Genomic DNA, 26,177 nt, shown 5'->3' with positions numbered 1-26,177 from the left:
CTGCTTGGAGAATGGCATTCTGTCGTAAACTCCAAAGCGCGTTCCCGTTCAGCTCATTTGCATACAAACCACGCCCCCGACAGTCCTTATAAAGCAGTCAATGGGCAGTGTGCAAACCCTCGCTGAAATGTCAAAGCGCCGTTCTGACACGGTAGGAAGAGGCGCACCTGCCTCTAAGCAACGACGTAGGAATTTCACCAATGCTGAAATGGAGGTGGGGATCCCTTGTAAACAAGACAAACGTATTCCTCTGGTCTGCATCCCCTTAACAATTGTGTGTATTGAGCTGTACTGTATTGTAAATTCTGCAATCTGTTAATAAAGTTTCCATTCATTAATTCAGGTACTGATATCGGGAGTGGATAATTATAAGGGGGTTCTTTTCAGCAGCGTCAGCTCCAGTTACAGGGGCACCCACAATAAACATCCCTGACACCCTTTGAGTATTACTGAGTGATGTGTTTAGTTATTGGTATACATTGTAAACTGCATCGAATAATGACAGAAGCAAGAAAGTCGAATTCAGGTCCAGATTTAATTCACCTATGAATAGGAATTAATTGCACGCATGTGAATAATCTATTCACATGCGTGCAATTAATTGCTGTCGGACTAAGACAGCACGCCTATTATCCGGGCCCATTAATGGGTCAGGATGCATGTCCTGGTCAGGTGGTTGTTGAGGTGGCTGGAGGGGTAGCGGGACACCACGCTTCTCCGCGATGTTGTGCAGGACGCAGCAGGCCATGATAATCGTACACACCTGGAAAGAATAAATAAGCCACAATAAATGACATGCAACATAATGATTGTATTGGGCTGAGGTGGGCACTCATACATGTTTTAACACGGCACGGCCAAAACAATTTATCAGCTGTTGCCTTCATCCACACCTTATCCGGCTTGTACAGCAGCTTGCCACCTGCTGCATCCAAACACATCCAGCGTCTCTTTATCGACCCAATTGTGCGCTCCACGGTGGACCGGGTGCGCGCATGGCACTCGTTATACGCCGCCTCCTGCGCGGCGTGAGGGTTGGCGACTGGGGTCATCAGCCATGGGGCCAGTGCATATCCACGGTCTCCTAATAAAACAAGTCATTAGAGGAATAGAAGCCTATACTGGTGCAAGAACAATTCTATACGCACAGATACTCACCAATTAGCCATGCGTCTCCTGCGTCTCCTTGTTCGAGGAGCATACCCACTTCGCTGTTCTGGAGGATGTACGAGTCGTGTGCACCTCCTGGGAAACCGGCGACGACGTTCAACAGCTGGTTGTTGGCGTCGCAGATGACCTAATAATAAATAATAATTATGAATTCTATTTGAAGAGAGAAGCAAAATAAATGATAGATATAGTAACACAGGAAAAAAGAAATAACAAGTAAGATGAGAAAAGGAAGCAAGGTGCTGTCCAATTGGATGAAGTGGTAACAAGAGAGTAAACAAAAAATAGAAACATACCTGTACATTGATGGAATGGTACTGCTTCCGATTAAGGTATGGGAACGGGTCTGGGGAGGGTGCCAGGATGCGCACGTGGGTGCAGTCAATAGCGCCGATGATGTTTGGCAGCCCAGCGATGGCATGGAATGCCGTCTTCACTGGGATCTGCTCTTGCGCGGAAAAGGGGAATCTGATGTACTGCGTGGTCAACTCCACGATGCCAGCCAAGACCCGTGGGATGCAGCGGCTGATGGAGGTTTGGGATATGCCCACCCTGTCTCCTAGCTCCCTCTGGAATGTTCCAGTTGCTAGGAAGCCCAGGGTGGACAGTACCTGCACGTGCGGTGGCACAGGGTTGGAGCGTCTGGTCTGGCTCCTCAGTGCTGGCTCCAGCGTCTCGGACAGCTCCATTAGCACAGGTCTTGGCAGCCTGAAGTGTCCCAGCAGGTACGCGTCACTCTCGGCGAAGAGATCAGCGTGGTCCCTGTACTGGCGCTCCCTATTTATTGCGCGTTCGTAGCGAGCATAATTATGCTGGACGTTACCCATAATTGTGTGTGTAAGCCTTGGGTGCAGAGTTGACCATGCATTTTAAGCATGGCGCGATTAATCACTGTTAATTGGATGCCAGGGTTCAATGTACATGATTGCTGTTCAAGTGCACCTGCAAGGTCAGGTTTATTTGTCACACGCAACATCGTACCGGTAAGATGAGCAGTGGAATGTTTATCCACTGGCTCTTATGATGTATACAATAAGCAAATGTCCCAAACTATAAATAAGAACAACAATAGAATTATGACGGAATTATGTGGCTGATGTATTTATTTATTCCGAGTCATTTGCAGTGTGTGTAGCTATTGTTTATTTTTCCGACATCAAATAACGTAATTTCTTATCATACAAATAGTCATATTTATTTTAATTATGATTAAGTAATTAATTCCAAGGAGGCCTGTAGTGTTGACGTGAAGGAATCACTATGAGAACACAAGTCTGTCAAGTTATGATACAATTTTAAATTAGTAAATCAATCATGAGGTTTGATCGTGGGCTGAGAGCATATTTAAGAGTGCTCCTCAGCACTCTTAGATCTGCTCTCAAATAAGATCTCAGGAAAATTTGAGGACTCCCACTCCCAGCCCTAATATGTCTTAAATAGGCCGAAATCTGGCTAAGATGAAATATTTTGTCGTAACTTCGTTCGAGAATGAGACCCATTGTCTCTACTGATCCCTTTCTGTCAAGACTCGCTCTGAGGGGGAGGAGCTCTTGCAGAGCAATCGCTAGGAGATCTGCTCGCCTCAAAACCTATAGTTTCCCGTAAACACGAGTAATTACATATAAACGAGTAATCGCGATCGCCGATGGGATCATTGGAATTATTCTTTTTGGAGTACCTTCTGGCTAAGGTAAGGTATATTCTATGTCTATTTTACCGAACCAAAAACGTGTTTCTTTTTTTTGATCCACTTTTTCTCCTATTTTTCTATTTTCTTCCATCCCAATTCTGCTGTGCCAATTCTCCCCTCCCCTGTCTTGAACGTTGCTCGCATATGCCCCCCACTGGCTGGTTGTAGGGAGGATAGAAGCCTTGCATCACGTGTCCCCTCCGATACACGAGGAGGCAGCCTGTCACATATTTTCACCTGCCTGCGTGGACTCTCATTGGCGAGGTGTAACGTGTGGGAGGCTCACACTGTCTCCGCCATTTCCTGTCTCTGCTGTGCAGGTGTCCCCAACCGACCTGTAGGAGTCGCTGTCCACAACGTCCAGATTACCACCCATCGACTTCCACCCGCTAACTCTGCCAATTGAGTTAGTATGACGACTCGCCCAAGCCGGAGGCAACGCCGACAGCCGGAGTCGAACCCGGTGTCTCTTGCGTTGGTGACGAGTGCAATGTCCGCTGCGCCACCCAGCCGCCTCCCAGAAACGTGTTTCTGTAACGATCACAGTGTCTTATTTTACCGGACCTAAACCAAGCTTTTTCTAACGATCGCATTTTCGGGGTAAGACTACCCCACGCCCCCCCTTGATGATTTTGTGAGGGCACATTATGTACATGGTATATACCTTTGATTTGGGAGTATTTGGGGTTTCAGGGGATCAACCAGAATGATTTGGGCTTATTGCATATAACGCGTCCTATCTCGTGATCTATGGAAAAAGACTGGAATATTTTGGAAATGGGCGATGTTTAGCGTGTAATAAACTACAAACTACAGTGTGTAGAAACAACATTTTTTTTTACATGTTGGACTAGAAATAGTGTCTGTCAAATGAGCCATACTATTGTCTCCATAGCTTTAATATAGAATATAAAATAGCTCTGCAAAGATCATGAAATATCGTGAAAATGGTCAAGAAAAACTGGCGCTAGCCAGTGCAGATGGGGAAAGCTTGTGGCACTCAAAGAATTAAGGCGACCAACTGGAGTCAGTCTGATACTGAATAGTCATTAAACCTGTGCCTCTGGTGTGCTGATAGGGTTTTCTGTGTTCAGATGTACATTAAACCTGTGCTGCTGGTGTGCTGATAGTGTTGTCTGTGTTCAGATGTACTCTTCAGTTAACTGCTTTCTTTCATCTTACAGATGTAGTAAAGGTCAGACCATTTCATTCCCCAGATTAACCCTCTGAGAGCCACAGGAGCGCAGGTGGGCCTCAGGATTTGAATGAATGAATGAATGAAAACATTTACTTTTGAACATGTATTCTCCACCTTCCTCCAAACAAATCACAATATCAAGCTCCTTCAAACAGAACAATCATAATGAAAAAAGAAATTATAAACAAAAAGTCAAGAGCAATGTAGTTATATAGCGTACTTGCATCGCGTCCCGCTCTTAAGCCATACCGAGATATACCTCATCTCATGTACCTATTGTACTCCATCAACGAATAAACCCAAAATACACCCCTCACCTGCCAGCCCCCGCCCCTTAGTGGCGTGCTACATAGGACTGGGCATGGCCACCACTCACTCTTCCTCTAATTTCGTTTCCATCATAGCGGATGCAAGTCGCCCTATGCAACTAGTTGATTTGAAAAAGTTTAGATAATATTGGGTACTTACAGAGTTTTGCTTACCCCTGGCATCTTCGGGGTATGTTCCAACGACACGTCGGGTCTATTCTGATGTTCCCTCGTCTTGTGGCAGCAGATCGAGGAACAGCGTGCGAGGTTGGCTATCGAGCCGGCTCGCACACAGGTGAGCCCTGTGTCATCAGGCATTGATGCTAGTGTTAGTAATGCTGGGTTGTTTTGTTACACAACCATGTTGTGTGTCGGCGCCAGGGGCGGGATGGTTTGGTGAACGTTCCACTGAAGTGGACGGGTTCCAAGCGATCCTGGAGCGTGCTGCTGAAACACTAATGCTAACGCTAAATGCTAATGCTAATGCTAAATGCTAACACTACTGCTGAAATGCTGGGCACTGTTTTAATGTTCCCCGCCGTGGGATGTTGCCGCTTTTCCCTCCTCTTACACCGGTTCATTGATGAAGGTCAGTCGGTAGCTAATGTGGGGGGTTTTGCTGAGTCCTATTTTTCCCTTATGGGTAAATGGGTTGACAACAGGGTGCAGGGCGGGTGTGCCATGGCTAGGTAGCCTAGCCAGGTAGCATCGATCCTGTGCCTCGGCGGGGCTGGACGGTGCCCCACCCGGGAGCCGATGCTTGAGAGCGAGTCGGCCCAGCGGGTGGCAGTAGAGCTATACTGCTGCAGGATGGATTTTAGCGGCGGCCAGTGTTGTGGCTCAGCTGACTGTTTTCTGTCCACATTAGCGTCGAACGCTATGCTATAGTGGGGCTACTGTTTTTTGTTCTGTCTCTCTGCTACGGGAATGTCTGTCTATGCTACAATCTTCCCTCCTCTCAACCATTCATGCTGACGGTCAATCGGTGTCTACTGGGGGAGTAGTGCGGGGGGGGGCTTTGTTTACCTTCATGGGTAAATGGGCTGAGGTCTAGGGCTGGTGTGCTGTTGTGAATATTATGAATGAATGCGGGACTGGTTCTCTCTGGTCCGCCTCCCCTTAACGTTGTGTACATGGGCTTGCCCATTCTACAGTATGTTCGTGGTGTTAGTTCATTTATTCATTAACCCCTTCATGGTGCACACCACAGTGGAGGTTGCTGTTTACACCCACCACTGGTGCTCCGTATTAGCATCAGTCCTTTGCTTTTGACATGTTGAAACAGTGCCCCGCCCGGCCGACGCCATGAGGTGGGTCGGCTCGGCGAGTGGCTGGTGGGCTGCTAAAGCCTGTACCGCCACGGTATGGAATTGGCAGCGATTAGAACTGTGTTCGAATTGCTGTTTTTTCTATCGACAAATGGTGTCTGGTGGCGGGGCCTTGAGGGCCAGCCGACGTCGACACATCGCGCGAGGTTGTTGACGTTATTAGCTTTGACCCAGCCGCAAGCTATAACCGCTTAGGGCTCCCCTCTCCGCAGAGGATTTTGGTCTTCCGCTGGAGCGCGGGCGGTATTTGTCCTAGGCCCCACACCGCCTCACACCGCGCAGCCAGAAGAAGAGAGAGCACGGCCTCGTCAGCGGCGATGATGAGGCCCTCGACAGGCGGCCATGTTTTTCCCCCGCCAGAGGTATCCTGGGCATTGAATCGACAGGTGTCCACAAGGCCGACAGCCTTGGCGGCCGAGGGATCGGCCATGTTGGATGGGCTCGGCTTGGAATATACAAGCCGTCGCCGTCCTGCCGCGAGCAGCCCGCTCTCCGATCACTCCCTCCCCCAACACCAGCGGAAAAAGGGGGCTCTGATTGTTTCCTTTGGCTGCGGGCCGCGTGCCTTCGTTGAAGCGCAGGCGGCCCCACTTTTCGCTTCTCATGGGGACAGGGGCTGACACCCAGTTGATGGCTGAGCCTGGGTCTGTCCGTGAGAATGTTGTGCTGTCAAGCGTCTCCCACACCATAAGCTGTGTTGGTTGAGCCTATATAGGTGTTGTCAGCAGGGGGGCTCGAAACCTTTTGAGGCACACAGTGCGGGCTTCCCCGGCCTCGCCTTCGCCAGGCCAGGTATCATGTTGGTGCCTCCCACTCCCGCGAGATCGGCAGTGGTCTGAAAAGAAGAGGTGCGCGTGATTTAGGTGGTAGTAATATCACTGCAGGGCTACGGTGTGTAGGAACCCATGGGGTCCTCACGCCTTGCATGTCCGGCTGCAGAACAACTCCTCAGCATGTTCTGGAGGGGTGTTCAGTGGGGGGGCTTTTGTCACCTAGATTGATGTCAGCTTCCCCCGTATCAAACCGGCCCTTTCTGTCGGGGTCCCCCCTTGGGTGCGATTGCCTCATGGGTAGTGTCAGGTTCCGACCGACTCCACGGAACGCTCTGCTCGCACGGGTCCAGGGTTGGCTAAGCACAGCGGGTGGGACCGGGCCGCCTATCTACAGTTCCTTGCAGACCTGCGCCACATGGCGGTGGGTGCGTTGGGAGTGTCATCACATATGGCTACGGCAGTACCATATGTCGAGGTGGATGGAGAGAACGCTGAGGCGGGGACTTGTGTTTAAAAACACAACCCCACCCGTTTTTGGTTTTGGTACAGACCCTATTGTCAGGGTCACCAGCAGTGACAGCTCTGGTCGACGAGATCTGATCTCTGTGGACGAAGCAAGCCATCGTCGTGGCGTTTTCCTCCCGGTGTTCTCTGGTGCCTGAGAAATCGGGAGGGGGGGGGGGGGTGTCAGACCCATGTTGGACCATGGGAAGGTTCGGTATTTTTTGGATCGTCTCCTACCTGTTGAACACTGTCAGGTGGGGGTCTGGTTCTCCTCCATAGACCTGTAGGATGCGTGTTCGCATTCCCGATCTTCCGTCCTAGGGCTTACCTACGCTGCCTTACAGGGTTGGCGTATGGGTACCAGGGGCTGCCGTTCGGCTTTTCTCTGGCTCCCCGCATCTTCACCAAGTGCGTGGAGGCCGCACTGGGGCCTCTGCGTCATCAGGGGTTACGAAGTGTATTCTGCCGTGCCGACGTTCTGGTCCTTGGCGGTCAAGGTGGATTGTCAGGTCTCATGCCAGGCAGGGTTCCTACCAGCCTGGGGTTGCTGTAGACTGGAAGTGGAGTACTCCTCTTCCCAGTCAACGGGTGGAGTGCTATGGGCATCCCTCTCAGAGCGTGTTGCGACACGCTCAATACGACGTCAGTGTCGTATGTCGACAGACAGGGAGGAGTACGCTCCCCCCGTCTGCACCGGGCGGCGGGCGGCTGGCTATGGGCGTCCTCCATCTGGGCGGCCTGAGGGCTCCCCACATCCCCGGCAGGGTGAATATGGGTACAGGTGTAATGTCGCTGGGCGGTCCTCATCCTGACGGGTGGGGATTACGTCCGGACATAGCCAGGCAGGTCTGGGACCGATGCTGTGCCGCCTGGGATTCTTTCCCCATACATCTGTTAGGTCACTTGTTGGGGCGGGTACGTTGAGGAGCGCAGGTCCTTGATCCTGATTGCGCTGGACCGGGGCGCAGCTGTGTGGTTCCCGGTCCTGATCCAGCTACTGGTAGCTCCGCCATGGCCTATTCCTTGGTCGGAGAAGGCCCTCACTCAAGCACACGGGTCGCTGTTCAGCACCCGGTGTTGTGCCAACATCTGATGGTTTGGCTGGTGAGAGGGTAAGTCTGGAGAGGATGGACCCTTCTGTGGTTGATACCATCCGGAATGCGCATGCTCCCTCCACTGTCGCGCTTACACGGGGAGATGGCGTATGTTCCAAGAGTGGTGTAAGGCGGGGGGCAGGGACCGGTGTCCTGCCCCCTGGATACTGTCCTTGTTTACCTCCAGTCTCTCCTTGATAGACTGTCGGCTTCGACGGTGAGGGTATATGCAGCAGCTATATCCTCTTATCATGAGGGATTTGAGGGTGATGTTTTGTTTAGCCACCCTCTTGTGAAGCGTTTCCTGCTTGGCGCCCGATGCGTTAAGCCGGTAAAACGCTCTTTGGCTCCGAGTTGGGATCTTCAATTGGTCCTCGGTCGGTTGTCCTTGGCCCCGTTTGAGCCTCTTGAGCAAGCGCCGTTGGAACAGTTGTGGTTCAAGACCGCGTTCTTGCTGGCCGTCACCTCCGCTAAACGCGTGGGTGAGCTTTGTGCTCTCTCGGTACGACCAGAGTGCCTGTCTTTCGTTCCGATTGCGGTGCCACTCTGCGGCCTAATCCTGCCTTCGTGCCTATAAATATCCGGAGTTCCTTCCGGTCCAGGGATATTGTGGTTCAGGCGTTTCATCCGCCTCCTCACGCTAGTGAGTTGGAGGCGGACCTTCACCTGTCATGTCCGGTCCGGGCTTTGGGGATTTACCTCAGCCGTACTCAGGGCCTCGGGGCTACCAATCAGTTTGTCTGTTACGGTGCTTCTCGTGCTGGTAAGGCACTATCGAAACAGCGCCTGTCCCATTGGTTGTGCGAGGGCATTGCCCTTTGCTACACGTTGGCCGGGCTGGCTCCCGCTGGGGGCGTCAGGGCGCACTCCACTCGTGGGGTGGCAGCCTCTGCCGCTCTGCTGGGTGGGGCCTCGGTGGAGGACATCTGTGCTGCAGCTTCATGGTCCTCCCCGGGTCCCTTCGTAAGGTTTTACCTCATGGACATGACCGTGGGTTCTGTCTCCCAGGCGGTTCTGAGGTCTGTGGCCTCTCCTGCTTCCCGTCCTTTGGTGGGGTAGCAGGGGTGTGTGGGTATGGGCCACAGTGTGTTGTGTCACACGTGGTTCCGCCTGTGCTGTGTGTTCAAGGGGTTCTAGTTCCCTCTTGTTCGCACTCGGGTGGAGTTGACTGCGCCCCCTCTTCATTAGGAAGGATGTGGTGACGGGACTCCCCTTCCCCCTTGATGTGGGCTTACGGGTCCTCAGGGGGTGCATATGTCGGGCCTCGCGTCCGCTCTACCCCATATCTCGGTATGGCTTAAGAGCGGGACGCGATGCAAGTACGCTATATAACGACAGGTTATGTATATAACCTAGTTATATGAGTACTGGCTAAGCATCCCGCTCTTAGCGTGCCCTGAGTTCCCTTGGGAAAACTTTTCTTTGGAAACGATTTTTTCCGAGGAAGAGTGAGTGGTGACCATGCCCAGTCCTATGTAGCACGCCACTAAGGGGCAGGGCCTGGCAGGTGAGGGGTGTATTTTGGGTTTATTCGTTGATGGAGTACAATAGGTACATGAGATGAGGTATATCTCGGTATGGCTTAAGAGCGGGACGCTTAGCCAGTACACGTATAACTAGGTTATATACATAACCTGTCGTTAGTTAGTTGTCATGTTCAAAAAAGGAGTAGAGTGAAGCTAAGCTTATTGATCCCTACCCCCTTACATTTACATTTTTTCTTCCATTAATTTTACTTGATATAACATAAATTAGTATAATACATTATAATATACTTTTACTTATAGTACAAAAAGAAAAAACTTGAGTCGCTTGACAGCAGTAAATACAATACAACACTACTTAACAGAATATAACATAACTTTGTTTATCTGCATTACTCATTTACTATATTTCTCTAATGTGTATTTTTTAAGCTGCTTTTAAAATTGTGCAATATGTTTACTCATTTTGATGTATTCAGGTAAGTTATTCCACAACTTCACTCCACAAACGGATATTTAAAGCTACAATGGATATACTGATATCATATGAAACATTGGTACCAACATATCATGCTAGCAGGAAGGGAAGGGGGCTAAATAATGCTCACCTCAAGATATCTAAATTAAAATAGATTTTGTGGGTAGCCACAATTCTCCACTTTATGATAATACCATGCACTTTTTGGCATGGACCATGCAGTTCTTTGGACGCTGTAACTGTGGCCATTATATGGTTTCATCATTTATATGTTATTTCAGTTTGTAAGTGTAATATTTGAGAATGTATTTATGTTTCATTTCTTATTTTCTTTATTATTTAATTTGCTACAATTTATAATATATTCATTTTGACGTCTGGTCATATATGGTGTCCCGTTAGGCTGCTGTCGCGTTTTTACCTTTGGAACTGATTAAGACACCTGCGAGCAAGCGGCAGGGATGGTCGGAGACTGGGACTGATTAAGACACCTGCGAGCAAGCGGCAGGAATGGTCAGAGACGAGTTGTACAGGCTCTCTAAATTCTAAGAGTGTACCACTATGTGTAGTGTACCACTATCAAGACTGTTACCAAGAACAGAAGAATAAGACCCCTTTTTATGTAGCATGCAGCCAACGAGGTATTTAAATGTTTGTTTGTATTTTGCTTTGCTGACGTGTTGTTTTCATACCGTGTATATTATTGTTTGTGTTGACCTGACGCGACTCATGTTTCTGTTTAAGTTTTCACGGTGGATTGGAGGACCAAGCCTTTAATAAACCCGTCGAAAGGAAACCACTTGTGTCTGCAGTGCTTGGAAGGAGTTACAGTGAAAACTCGACTGTTCATCGATGCAAGTGGGCGATGAAGCAAGTCCAAGTTTAAGGCCGGCGTCCAGCGGACCTTCCCCGACAATGTTTGCTGCGCTGCCTGCTCGCCGACATCAAAGGACAGATGAGTCACAAACAATACGCACTACACGCATAAACACAAAGACGTAAGAAGATGCACACAGTATAATGAGCAGCGTTTCAAGATAAAGCCATAAAGGACTTGGACATTATAAGTTAAGAGTGGTCAGGTCAAGAAGAGTGCTTTGTAAACGTTTCTATAATATATTTGACTGTGAATTCTAATTACTGTGGTGTGCGTGCTAAAACGTTTTGACTTATTTGCCTATATAATTTAACTGAAGCTAACCATTTGTACACATTAAGGTGTCAACGTTAAAGTATAAATATTTTCTGATTGAACACACATTTCTAATTTAAAGTGTGTTTTGGAAATTATAACCTATAAAAGGCACGTATAATTTATAGGTGAAGGCTATTATTGGCATCTAATATTTATGTTCCTAAGCGTTCTGAAGTGCTTAATATATATGTGGAGGTTATTTTGAAAGCCAATTGAATTAAGCAATTTGATTTGCTCGGAGAGTACTGCATTTAATTCAAATTTGAGTACAACACAGGCTAAAGGTTTAAAGGTGTATTTACTATTTTTTCTTTACAAATTTTGGTCAATTTAAAGTAGTGATTTACAATGACAGAGCCAATTAGGCCTGCAATTGAAGTAGGGGACAGTGTTAGGGATAGAGCAAATTCCCAAGACCGACCTGAAGAAGGTCAGCCAGAAGGTGCTGAAGCCCAGCAAGAGGTACCAAAACGATCTCAAAGAACCAGAACTCTAACAGAGAAGGGTAAAGCAATGCAGGAGGATAAGATCAAAGCGCTGCAACAAAGATTTAATTACATTTACAATAAATGGAGGACACAAGTTAAATCTTCTAAAGGTCCGTTATCACAATCAACAGAACATTTGTCTGATGAGCTGCTTACTGATATCATTACAGATGTCACAGGTCTTTCTAATGATGTGCAGCATATTTATGATGAACTACGTGACATCTCAACTCCAGACCAGGACACATGTCTAAGAGTGGATCTGTGTGCAGGGATTTCTGAGATAATTGTGTCCAGAGCCACATTTAGACTGGGGGGGAAGTGTGTTAGAAGAAGGAGAGAAAGAGTGGCCAGAAGCAGGCTCTCTCTTTGACTCAAGCACCTATAAATCTGGTTCTGCCACTTCTTCCAGGAAAGGCACCTCCGTGCATTCAAGCAGTTCTTCTGTAAAGCGACGAGATGCTGTCGCTGATGCTGCTGCAAGCCAAGCTGTTCTGGAAGTGTTAAAAGAACAAGAAAAAGAACAATTGGAAATGCAGTGCCTAGAAGCAGAAGCTAAAAAGAAGCTAGCTGATCAAGAGGCAGCATAAAGCGTCGTTTAGAACGAGAAGCAGAAGAGGTTAAACGTTGTTTAGGACAAGAAGCAGAAGAGCTTGAACGAAGAACAGACGAGGTTAAACGTCGTTTAGGACAAGAAGCAGAAGAGCTTGAACGAAGAATAAAGAGAGAGGAAGAGGAAGCTAAATTTAAAGCTCAACTGGAAGAAGAACAGGGAGCTATACAAAGGACTCTGGAGGAAAAGCGGAGAAAGATACAGCATTTGGAGGCAGTGAAAGGTCTTAATGCAGCACGAGCAAGAATTCTTGTGTACGATCAAGTGGAGGCCACAGAAGAAGAGCGGAAAGACGTACTACTAGAACATGAGAGGGTAGCAGACAACAAAGTGCCTGCTCCCACAAGTCCTCTGTCCCTGTATATGTCTCCCGTACCACAAGTTGTGACCACCTCCTCAAATGACAGTACAGCAGAGCTTGTTAAGATGCTGGCAGGTGCTTTAAGTGTCAACAGAATTCCAATTCCTGAACCTTCATTATTCAGTGGGGACCCATTGAAATACAATGACTGGAAACTTTCCTTTGAAATACTGATTGATCAGAAGAGCATTGAAGACAAGGAGAAGATATACTACCTCCGTAGGTATGTAAGTGGACAAGCTAAGAAAGCACTTGATGGCTATTTCTTACTCGGAACCAAATCTGCCTATGTTGCAGCATGGAAGATTTTGGAGGAGCGATATGGAAATCCATTTACAATAGCAAAATCATACAGAGACAAGCTCCAAGCATGGCCCAAGATGGGATCTAAGGACAGCTTTGAGCTCAGAGAGTTTGCAGACTTTCTCAGGAGTTGCGAGGCTGCCATGGTCAACATCAAGGCATTGGACATTTTAAATGACTGTAATGAAAACAGGAAAATTCTTTTAAAGTTGCCTGATTGGCTAACAGCAAGATGGAACAGGATGGTTATCCAAGAAGAAGAAGAGCGTAACCAATTCCCCTCCTTCAGCCAATTTGTAAAGTTTCTGACAAGAGAAGCGAAAATTGCCTGCAACCCTGTTACATCACTACAGTCACTGAAACAAGGTGAGACTGAAAAAACAAAATGCCCAAGATATCAAAGCTTTGAAGCAAAGGCACTGACCACATGTTCCAATGAAAAGACTGTCATAACATGTATTTTCTGTGAGAAGTCAGGGCATGCTTTGCATAAATGCAGGACGTTCATGGAGAAAACTGTTTCAGACAGAGTCAAGTTTGTTCAAACCGGAAAGCTATGTTTTGGTTGTCTCAAGTCTGGTCACTACTCAAAGAGCTGCAACAGTAGGAATGTGTGCGACGTGTGCCACAAGCAACATCCTACATGTCTGCATGAGGAGCGAGCCAAAGAAGGACAAAGACCACCACAAGCCGAGCTAAAGCTAGATGAAGAAAAGCCAAGTACAAGTCAACAATGGTACAAAGAAAGACCTCAATCGACACAATGCAAAGAAACAACCACAAACTCTACTTCACATAGAGTAATACTTCATGAAGCTAACACACAAACGACTGCAATAATTCCTGTCTGGCTTTCATCCACAGATCAACCAACACAAGAAGTCCTTGTTTACGCTCTGTTGGATTCTCAAAGCGACACAACCTTTGTTATAAGGGAAGTAGCAGAAGCGTTGGAAGCAACCAAAGTCAAGGTCAAAGTCAAGCTCTCTACTATGACCTCAAAAACCACAGTAGTAAGCTCTGAAAGAATAGACAACTTACAAATCCGTGGCTTTTACTCTGGTAAGAAGATATCGTTACCACTAGTCTATATGCGGGATTTCATTCCAGCCAACAGAACACACATACCAACAGATGGAACTGCAAAAGCGTGGTCCCATCTAGAGCACCTCCAAGGAAAGATTGCACCTATGCAGGACTGTAAAGTAGGTCTGCTCATTGGGTACGACTGCTCACAAGCCCTGCTTCCAAGGGAAGTTGTGTCTGGCGAAGAAAGTCAGCCTTATGCACAGCGTACAGACCTTGGATGGAGTATTGTTGGCCATGGGAATCCCTGTGTAGACATCGGAATCAGCCATCGCATAGTATTGAGACGAGTAACAGCAGGTGTGAAACGTTCTGTTAATCTCAAAACTGAAGTACACTATGTGAGCCGAACCCAAGTAAAAGAAATGACTCCCTCAGACATAAGAGTTCTTGAATCAGACTTCTCAGAAAGAACTGGAGAACATGACCCTGTGTCTCAAGAACATATCAAGTGCCTGTCGAAGTTGAGAGAGACCATCACGCAAAAGAACAATGGTCACTATGACATACCGTTACCATTCAAAGAAAAGGAAAAGAAAAGGAAAAAGAAAAAAGAAGAAAAAACGACCTGTCAGAGAACTAAAGTTGGGAGAAATTAAGGAAGATTATCCTGAACTCCACAAGGCTTTTGTGTGCAACACTAAAGCAAAGGAAAACAGATCATCATTGGATCGCCTACAGAGATTCTCGGAATGTGTCAAGTGTAGAAAGTACAGAAGATGTACTGAAGGACAAAGAGGGGGTTACTTACCACAAGATCGGAAGCAACTCCACCCTTCACTTACGCTGGCATAGACTGCTTGGCATAGACTGCTTTGATCCGATCTATGTGGAAGGGAGGAAGAATCTCAAAATACATGATCTCTTACTTACCTGTCTGTTTAAGGGCCATACACGGGGTCAGATGGTAGGGTGAGAAAATTGAAATTGCTGGTGAGTGACACCACCTTAAAAGGTAAACCTATAACTAAAAGAGTGTTCCTTGATAGACCTGTACAGAAGGTGGTAACGCTACTCGAAGCAGACTAATTTAATGTTTTGCCTAAAATGTATGTTAATAATGATATTTACATTTAGTCATTTAGCTGACGCTTTTATACAAGGCGACTTACAAGTTCTGTACAAGTCCCCAGGAGGGGCACAACTAGCGGCTGAATGACCACAAGAAATATTTAATTTAGAAGATAACCAAATTATGTTCAGAGAAATCCCACGTATGTGCGATTTGGTGGGAGTGTAACTGTGGCCATTATAAGGTTTCATCATTTATATGTTATTTCAGTTTGTAAGTGTAATATTTGAGAATGTATTTATGTTTCATTTTATATTTTCTTTATTATTTAATTTGCTACAATTTATAATATATTCATTTTGACGTCTGGTCATATATGGTGTCCCGTTAGGCTGCTGTCGCGTTTTAACCTTTGGAACTGATTAAGACACCTGCGAGCAAGCGGCAGGGATGGTCGGAGACTGGGACTGATTAAGACACCTGCGAGCAAGCGGCAGGAATGGTCAGAGACGAGTTGTACAGGCTCTCTAAATTCTAAGAGTGTACCACTATGTGTAGTGTACCACTATCAAGACTGTTACCAAGAACAGAAGAATAAGACCCCTTTTTATGTAGCATGCAGCCAACGAGGTATTTAAATGTTTGTTTGTATTTTGCTTTGCTGACGTGTTGTTTTCATACCGTGTATATTATTGTTTGTGTTGACCTGACGCGACTCATGTTTCTGTTTAAGTTTTCACGGTGGATTGGAGGACCAAGCCTTTAATAAACCCGTCGAAAGGAAACCACTTGTGTCTGCAGTGCTTGGAAGGAGTTACAGACGCAATACAAATGTGTTTTTTCCACTTATTCGATAAATAATACTGATCTCCCTAAAAAGTCTTGGAATTGCATGAATTTGGTATGACTGGCAATATGAAACTTGTGGATCCAATGACCCAAGCGCAGGGCCGCCTGGGAGAAATGCGAGGCCCTGTGCGAGATTTAAACGCGAGCCCCCCCCCCCCCCCCCCCCCCCCCCCCCAAAAGGTAAAAAAAAAAATATATATATATATATAATCTTTTTTTTTTTTTTTTTTTTCATACTGTTGTGAAGGGCCAGATTAAACTGAGAATATATATTTATCGTTTGATATACTTTGTATATTATTTATATATATACACGGAATATCCCTTTACCTGCGTTCAGACCAGAGTAATATTCGCTCTCCTATTGGACAGCGCCCCCAGGCGCCAGCGCGCAAGCCCCCAACAGCAAGTTCAAAGACAACTGCAGGCATGTCAGAACATGCCCGGAGTCAGCGTAGTAATACGAGACAAGGACTGAGGTTGGGACTAGATATTCACTTAAGTATAAATACGGCGCAGGTGTAAACAGCAGTAGTTCATTCAGTTCGTCTAAGTAGCTGTTTCATCAAGTTCGGTAAAACAGTGAAGTGAGCAACCTTGCGTCTAAACAGAGCATTGAGAACCGCGTGCGAATAGAATGGTAAAAGTGTCAGAGTTTAATGAAGTAACGTTGAGTTCGACTTAATCTAATGTGAAGTAAATAGTCGATAATTTATTGTATATTGTGCGGCCACAGTTCTTTCGTGTGTAGCATTACCCATCGGTTCGTCGTGTCTTTAGCTAGTGCACTTAACCAGGCTGTGTGGCCTAAATACGTCGCCCACACCCGAGGAGTCCTAGGCGGAGAACCGTTGGACATGTACACAGGAGAATTGGCGTCGGCGATTGCAGAACCATTCCTGGTTGGATTATATTGATTTGGGACGTGACCACCGGAGAAGAGCATCGTTGATTTCCACTATCGTTTGGGATTCAACCTTGTGAGGATTACAACTCGGGCCTGCCTCGTGGATGGGGCTGGCTAGCTGTCATCAATGCTGTCGGGCATTTTGGATTACAATTATTGCTTTTGCTGCTGATCAAGGGAGTTTACAAGAACCGACTCCTGTACCTGGAGTCTCTTTATTCCTCATTGAATCAGATGGAGTACCCGAACATTCCTCTACCCTCCAGGCCTTACACCCCGGAGGGAACCCATTGTCTCCAGTCGGTACTAGTGTTGCCCTATATAATTGCTACTATACAACAGGTGGCGTCAGCTTAGACCCATTGTAGGATTCCTGCTATTCTTAGTGACTTATGCTCTTGACTGACTTTACGTATATTCTTCGCCATACAAGCGCGACCCTAATTCTCATTCTGTAACCTAACGTTGCCTAATAATAATAAATTACCCTCCAATAGTATTTCTGTGTCAATGCCGTGTTCTTGTGGGTGTTCACCATCTATATTTGATGTACTGTCTGGCCAGTAATTAAAGTACATAACTAGCAGTGGTTTAATCTATCACAATCTTTAATACAGTCAGGGTTTTGTAACCCCTCAGTTACAATTGGTCCTTCGAGCCGGAGGGTATCAGTGTAATATTTAATATAATATTAATATTAAACATGGCCAGCGGTGAACACTCCCCAAGCGGCTCCCCTAAGCTAGAACGCCCGCAGCGCAAACGTCAGCTACCTCCATATCTGGAGGAATTTGCTTTCGTTCTACCCCCTAGCTTATCTAAACAGACGTTAAATACGGATAAAGCGGATAGTCTAAGCATGTCCAATCCTATCGACTTGGCGACCCTGCCAGTAGAGACCCCAGTGGGTTCAAACGAAACTGACTCAGCTCACGGGGGGGACCAGGTGGGACATGACATGACTATACCTCCAGACAGCGTCACCGGGATAGACCCCGGAGCGCTCCAGGATAAAGAAATCGCTCCAGGGATAGAACCCGACACACAACCAAGAGAAGAGAACCGCGCCCAGGAGATAGACCTCAGAGCGCGCCAGGAGAACAGATCTCCAACAAGCCCTGTCAGCACCCGATCACCTCCGTCAGTGTCATCCCCCAGCGAGGCGGACCAGAGACTGGCGCAAGCCTTGATCGCCACACTGACAGCCTCCACCGAAAGAGACCGACTTCAGGGTGAACGCGACCGGCTTCAAGCAAAGACGCTTAGTGAGCGCGAACACTCCGCCACGGAAAGAGAGCGCCTCCACGCGCAACTCCAAGCGCAAGCCCTTAGTGAGCGCGAACACTCTGCCGTGGAACGAGAGCGCCTCCGGGCGCAACAATTAAGTGAGCGCGAACACTCTGCCATGGAACGAGAGCGCCTCCAGGCTCAACAGATGAGCGAGCGCGAACAACGAGAGCGCCTCCAGGCGCAACAATTAAGCGAGCGCGAACACTCTGCAGCGGAACGAGAGAGCCTTGAATCACCAAGCGCAAGCCCTTAGTGAGCGCGAACACTCTGCAACTGAACGAGAGCGCCTCCAGGCGCAACAAAGGAGTGAGGACGACCGCATAAGACTGGAGGAGAGGCGCCTTCAGACGGAAGAGAACATCGAACGAGAACGCGCCAATGCCCAGCGCGAAGCAGAGCGCGACTGGCTGCAGGCGCAGATGATAGAACAATTGATCGCCAGGGCGACACCCCCTCTCTCCGCACGGAGCTCCCGGAGATCATCACGACAAGGGTCTAGGGCACCTTCCCCTACCCGACAAAGCGACCCGGGACCCGGCCAACAGGAGGAACCTGTCTACGTCTCCGAGCCCCCTCCCCGACCGGTCCATACGAGACCCAGCCAACGGGAAGAACCGGCCTACGTCGCCGAGAGACTGACTAGAAGACTCCAGGACCTAGAAGAGGAAGAGGAAGAGGAGGAATGTCAAGCCCACCAGCAAGAACGTACTCTGGACCAGGAGGCCCAGTACAGCCCCGACTTCAGCCCCGAGTCACTGCACTACAAACCCCCGACCCAACTCACGGGTGAGTTTGACGTGCAGTCAGCACCGAGGAACAGCACCTGGGGACCCGGCCTCTGGTACCCACCAAGTACTAACCCACGACCACACGTACGGGGAGACTCGCCCAGGAGGCCTCTTCCCCTACGCTCACCAATGTACCAGCCATCCATGGCATCGTACCTTGGCACACCGACGTTCCCAGACTTTACGCGCGAGGACAGAGCACAGTACACGGAATTACGCATGTGTTTGGAGACTATGATGTCCGATGTCCCCGACGAGTCGTACAAATATGCCATCCTCCTCAAGCATCTCAAAGTGCCCAGAGCGCATAACATAGCGCTGGCATATTCCAACTCAAGCACCCCATACTCCATCAATCCGTACCATTAGAAGAGACCTGAAGACCATAAAGGGTGAAAATGTCTCCTTCACGATAGCAGCGGTCGGGCAGCCCGAGAAGCAGTATAGCATCACTAACGCCTTCACCAGCCACGACATAGGCTTGTCACAGTACACCTACCCCATCCCAAAGCTGATGGAAAAATACGTGCACCTATGTCAACTACCTATACCGCTCATCGACGACGCCACCCCGACCCTGCTCATAGGATCCGACCACGCACACCTCATCGTCCCAACGGACCGGGTCCACATCGGGCCCAGAGGCTGTCCAGCAGCGGTCGAGACCCGCCTGGGTTGGACACTACAAGGCCCCCTCTCCGGGTCTCCCAACCGACCGACAGCCACTCGCTGCCTCCACTCGAGGATAAACGAAGAAGACACCACCCTCTTACAGCATGTCGAGAGGCTATGGACATTAGACGCGATTCCCTTTAAGAATGAAAAGAAACTTGTTCGCTCAAAGGAAGACACTTATGCCATAACCCTCCTCGAGCAGAAAACAAAGAGAGTCGAGGTCAATGGAGTGATGAGATACGCAACTCCACTCTTGAGGCGAGAGGGTATGCCCACCCTCCACGCCTCAAAAGAAGCGACAGAGCGATATCTACTGAACACCGAGCGGCGTCTAGCCAAGGACCCCACTCAAGCCACTGTGTACCGCGCTGAGATCGACAAGCTGATCACAGCGGGACACATAAAGAAAATTGACATTCAAGAGGCCGACCAGACGATCGAATCTTGGTACGTGCCCCACCACAAGGTCCACCACAACGGCAAGGATTGCATTGTATTCAACTGCAGCTACCAGATCGGACTACAGAATCTGAATAAAGAACTCTTGCCCGGCCCAACACTCTGCCCCTCTCTCCTCGGCGTACTACTACGTTTCCGCCAAGACAAGGTAGCCATCAGCGGCGACATCAAAGGGATGTTCCTGCAGGTGAGACTAGTGGAGGAGGACAAGCCCTTGCTGCGGTTCCTATGGAGAGAGAGGATCAAAGATGAGCAACCATCTATCTACCAATGGGAGGTCCTCCCCTTCGGAACCACATGCAGCCCATGCTGTGCTACGTTCGCACTGCAAAAACATATGACAGAAGACCCTGAAGCTGACGAGGAGGTCAGACAAAGTGTAGAGAGGAGTTTCTACGTGGACAACTGTCTGCAAAGCGTCTCGACGCCAGAAGAAGCCGAAGCCCTCCTACTCAAGCTCTGCGCCTCACTGATCAAAGGCGGCTTTGATCTCCGGCAGTGGGCCAGCAGTGACCCTCAAGTACTTCGCAGCCTCTCCCCAGAGACAAAGGCAGCAAGCAGCGAGACCTGGATGGCGACCATCCCAGGTGAAGCACAGGAAATGACATTGGGCCTAGTCTGGCGCTTCAAAACAGACTCGCTCCATTACAAATACACACCCCTGACCACGGAGCAGGGAAGGTCGACCCCTCTACCGACCACCAGACGGAGCGTATACAGAACACTCGCAAGGCAATACGACCCGCTGGGGTGTATCCTACCTTACACCACCCGGGCGAAAATGATTGTACGAGAGCTGTGGGACAAGGAACAGGGCTGGGACGACCCCATACCCGACCACCTAGCTTCCACCTGGAGAGAGTGGGAGAGAGAACTCAACTCGCTCCAAAATGTGAACATACGCCGAAGCTACTTCCCACCCACAGTGCGGCTGGAGACGTGCCAGATGGACCTGCACGTCTTCAGCGACGCCTCAGAAGTGGCCTACGGTTCGGTGGCTTACTTGCGGGCCCGAGAGGAGGGAGGAGAAATACACACAGCCTTCATCCTGGCTCGCTCAAGGATAGCCCCCCGCAAGCAACAATCGATCCCGCGTCTAGAGCTCTGCGCAGCTCTGCTAGGCGCGCAACTCGCCACGTTAATCCAACGTGAACTCACCATCCCGGTGCAAAGAACAATCTTGTGGTCAGACTCCATGACCGTACTCACATGGATCAGTCCGATTCTTGTAGATACAAGGTCTTCGTGGGAGTCAGAATCACAGAGATCCAAGACCTAGTAGGATCAGCGTGCTGGAGGTACGTGGACACGAAACAGAACCCAGCCGATGTCATCACACGGGGGATGTCCCTAGATGACCTCACACGTCACAATATCTACAGTGACGGTCCTGAGTTCCTCAAGCTCCCGGAGGAAGAGTGGCCTACCCCCACCCCTCGGGAGGCTAGTCAAGAGGAGGCAGAGATCAAGAAATCTATGTTCTGTGGGTTGACGCACACCCCAGTCCCCACTGACCCTAACATAGACGACTGCCTCACCTTTGAGAGTGCGCAGCTAAAGACATTCCTGTGGCACCACCCTGAGGTTCCCCCCACTACCGACATTAACGCAGCTAACTACGAAGAGGCAGAACTCCTTCTGCTACAGCGAGCCCAAAGAGACTCGTTCCCCGACGAGCTAGACTGCCTGCAGGGAACAAAGCCAATCCCGTCAGACAGCAGACTGCTCCACTTGGCCCCCGAGCGCGACACCCATGGCCTCATCAGGGTGGGTGGTCGTCTGAGACGGGCCCCGGACTTAACGGATGACGTCAAGTTTCCTATAGTCCTCAACAGCCGACACAAGGTCACCGAGCTCATCATAAAGAAATACGACGAGGATGTGCACCACGCTGGGGCAGAGAGAGTCTTCGCTGAGATCCGACGTCGCTATTGGATACTGAACGGAAGAGAAGCAGTACGTCGCTTCCAGCGGACTCGACCAGACTGTCGCCAGTGGCGAGCACAGCCCAGTATACCCAGGATGGCCGACCTGCCTCACCGTCACACCCGACCCGTGGCGAGGCTGATAGAGTTGCCGAGGCTCCCTGACTCCCCTGATGACGATCATGACCCACTGACTTTGTAGATTGCCCTACTCCCCACAACAGACATTGAGCAGTTGACTGGACTATTAATCTGTCTTCCTTTAACTAATTAGGTGCGGACTAATTAGGAGGCGGCTGTTGTGAAGGGCCAGATTAAACTGAGAATATATATTTATCGTTTGATATACTTTGTATATTATTTATATATATACACGGAATATCCCTTTACCTGCGTTCAGACCAGAGTAATATTCGCTCTCCTATTGGACAGCGCCCCCAGGCGCCAGCGCGCAAGCCCCCAACGGCAAGTTCAAAGACAACTGCAGGCATGTCAGAACATGCCCGGAGTCAGCGTAGTAATACGAGACAAGGACTGAGGTTGGGACTAGATATTCACTTAAGTATAAATACGGCGCAGGTGTAAACAGCAGTAGTTCATTCAGTTCGTCTAAGTAGCTGTTTCATCAAGTTCGGTAAAACAGTGAAGTGAGCAACCTTGCGTCTAAACAGAGCATTGAGAACCGCGTGCGAATAGAATGGTAAAAGTGTCAGAGTTTAATGAAGTAACGTTGAGTTCGACTTAATCTAATGTGAAGTAAATAGTCGATAATTTATTGTATATTGTGCGGCCACAGTTCTTTCGTGTGTAGCATTACCCATCGGTTCGTCGTGTCTTTAGCTAGTGCACTTAACCAGGCTGTGTGGCCTAAATACGTCGCCCACACCCGAGGAGTCCTAGGCGGAGAACCGTTGGACATGTACACAGGAGAATTGGCGTCGGCGATTGCAGAACCATTCCTGGTTGGATTATATTGATTTGGGACGTGACCACCGGAGAAGAGCATCGTTGATTTCCACTATCGTTTGGGATTCAACCTTGTGAGGATTACAACTCGGGCCTGCCTCGTGGATGGGGCTGGCTAGCTGTCATCAATGCTGTCGGGCATTTTGGATTACAATTATTGCTTTTGCTGCTGATCAAGGGAGTTTACAAGAACCGACTCCTGTACCTGGAGTCTCTTTATTCCTCATTGAATCAGATGGAGTACCCGAACATTCCTCTACCCTCCAGGCCTTACACCCCGGAGGGAACCCATTGTCTCCAGTCGGTACTAGTGTTGCCCTATATAATTGCTACTATACAACAGGTGGCGTCAGCTTAGACCCATTGTAGGATTCCTGCTATTCTTAGTGACTTATGCTCTTGACTGACTTTACGTATATTCTTCGCCATACAAGCGCGACCCTAATTCTCATTCTGTAACCTAACGTTGCCTAATAATAATAAATTACCCTCCAATAGTATTTCTGTGTCAATGCCGTGTTCTTGTGGGTGTTCACCATCTATATTTGATGTACTGTCTGGCCAGTAATTAAAGTACATAACTAGCAGTGGTTTAATCTATCACAATCTTTAATACAGTCAGGGTTTTGTAACCCCTCAGTTACAATTGGTCCTTCGAGCCGGAGGGTATCAGTGTAATATTTAATATAATATTAATATTAAACATGGCCAGCGGTGAACACTCCCCAAGCGGCTCCCCTAAGCTAGAACGCCCGCAGCGCAAACGTCAGCTACCTCCATATCTGGAGGAATTTGCTTTCGTTCTACCCCCTAGCTTATCTAAACAGACGTTAAATACGGATAAAGCGGATAGTCTAAGCATGTCCAATCCTATCGACTTGGCGACCCTGCCAGTAGAGACTTAACCAGGCTGTGTGGCCTAAATACGTCGCCCACACCCGAGGAGTCCTAGGCGGAGAACCGTTGGACATGTACACAGGAGAATCGGCGTCGGCGATTGCAGAACCATTCCTGGTTGGATTATATTGATTTGGGACGTGACCACCGGAGAAGAGCATTGTTGATTTCCACTATCGTTTGGGATTCAACCTCGTGAGGATTACAACTCGGGCCTGACAAAAAGAAGCTATGGCCGGAGCCTTGTCATGGTGCAGGCCCGACTACATCTTCTGTCAAAGATGATGTCGTAGTCAGAGTGCCAGGGCCTGCTATTCTCACGGCTAATGTCAATGGTCGTAGCACAAGCTAACAGCTAACTCTAGGCTAACTGATAGCATCAAGCTAACGTTCCCAGCCGAGCGAAAACGAGCAGCTAACGTCGTAGCTAAACAGCTAACTGGCTAACAGTTAGCTCAACCCGGCTATCGCTAACCATTAGCTAACGCAGAAGCAAGCTATGCGGCTACCACTGAAAAACTGTACAACGTGAGAAAAGCAATACAGGCCAACACTTCAGACAGCCGCTGTGTTTTCCTCTTCTCATACGAAGAGAGAAGGGAAAAAGAAGGCAATACACGTCCCACTACAGAGTGGTGTTTACCATAGCGGTACCGGCAACAAGTCCCTCGCGGACTATAGCCGACTTGAGCATGGAGATATTCTCATAATGAAACACCAAGCTCACCTCCCTCGCACCAGGTGCTGACACCAGGCCACACACCGTTAGCTACAGCTAACTAGCTAGTCGGCCCGTTTGGCTCCCGAGAGAGAGAGAGAGAGAGAGAGAGAGAGATATCCACGGCGGGAATAGAATAGAGTGCATTAAAAACTCACCAAACGTCCAAGAGGATGGAGACAACCGCGTGGAGTTGACGAAGTTCATCTGCCGAACAACCGTCCTCTTCATCTTGGCATAACAATGCTGCACGTGCTCTCTCTAGGTTAGCTAACGCTAGTTAGCCTTTAGCTAACTACTGAACCACACGTTAGCACTCAATATTATAACGTAGCTAAAGCTAACTAGCTGTCCCTGTCTTTAGCCGGGATGGCTAGCCTGACTGAACTGTCTAACATGCAACAACTTTCATCTTCAGTCCATCTGCCGAACGATGTCCTCTTCATCTTGGCTGGCATAACCTCCAATGCTGCATGCGCGAAATAGTCAGACGCTACCTTACCTGTAACCCCTCCCCTCATTGAAACCAATTCTGCTGCAGAGCCTCAGAGCTGCCTCCAATAGTGTATCTGCAGAGCCGCAGAGCCAGGAACAAGTCAGACACATTCTACAAATGTGTCTAATGTGAAATATATAAGCATATAAGCAAAACTAGATTTTAGGTCTGTGATGAAAAAGGGCCTCGCGGGAAGGGGGGCCTCGCAAAAAAAAAATAATAATTAAAAAAAAATTAAAAAAATAATAAATAAAAAATATTTTTTTATTTTTTTTTGTGCGACACCCCCTGAGGCGGCCCTGCCCAAGCGTATTCATGTGTGATTATGTTAGGCCCCATAGTATTTTGACCTCACTACAAAATTACCTATTGTGACCTCTAGGATAATCACAGCCTCATGAAACTTTGCAACTACAAACTATAGATCTAGGGCATTCAGGGAATGTATGGATAGGTTTATTGACTATAAAGAGGGATTTCTGAGCAATTCCCAGAACAGAAGTGCTTTTTTTTGCCGAAAAATTCTATATTCTTACAGAAATCTCTAAAAGTCATAAATCATAGCATGAATTTGCTATGGTGTTCCTCAAGGTCTTGGGGTCTTAATGTGGTATTTTGGGTAGATTTTTCAACCATTCTTATCAATTCTTGAGTGGTCAAACATTTTTACATTTTGCACCAAAATCTGTGTAACAAATCAACCCAACGATTTTGCAACAACTTATGGCACATAATTGAGCATGGCAATGGCCATCATATGATCAACATGTTCTAAGCCCTGATACACTCTAGACATTCAGACTTTTAATGGGCGCCTAACCAAAACACAATGTTTATTGTATGTGACTAGACACATGGCGCTGAGCTGCATCTCTACATTAATCTTTCCCAGCTCTCAGATGATGGCAGCTTCATACTAATTTAATCTAGTTGGACTGTGAGTTCTCAAGTTTCAAGTTTCAAGTTTCTTTAATAGTTGTCATACAGAAGTACAGAATACTTTCATACAAAATGCTTCTTACTGTTACGCTCCAGAGACTGTGCTAGACAAGATAGTATCAAATAACATAGTATAGCATGTAAATTAGAAGTAGAAAATGAGGTCACAGTGTTCAGTATAGA

Source organism: Notolepis coatsorum (assembly GCF_963971535.1).
Source record: "Notolepis coatsorum genome assembly, chromosome: 7".
Classification (NCBI taxonomy): domain Eukaryota; kingdom Metazoa; phylum Chordata; class Actinopteri; order Aulopiformes; family Paralepididae; genus Notolepis; species Notolepis coatsorum.
Note: the sequence above shows the minus strand (reverse complement) of the source record.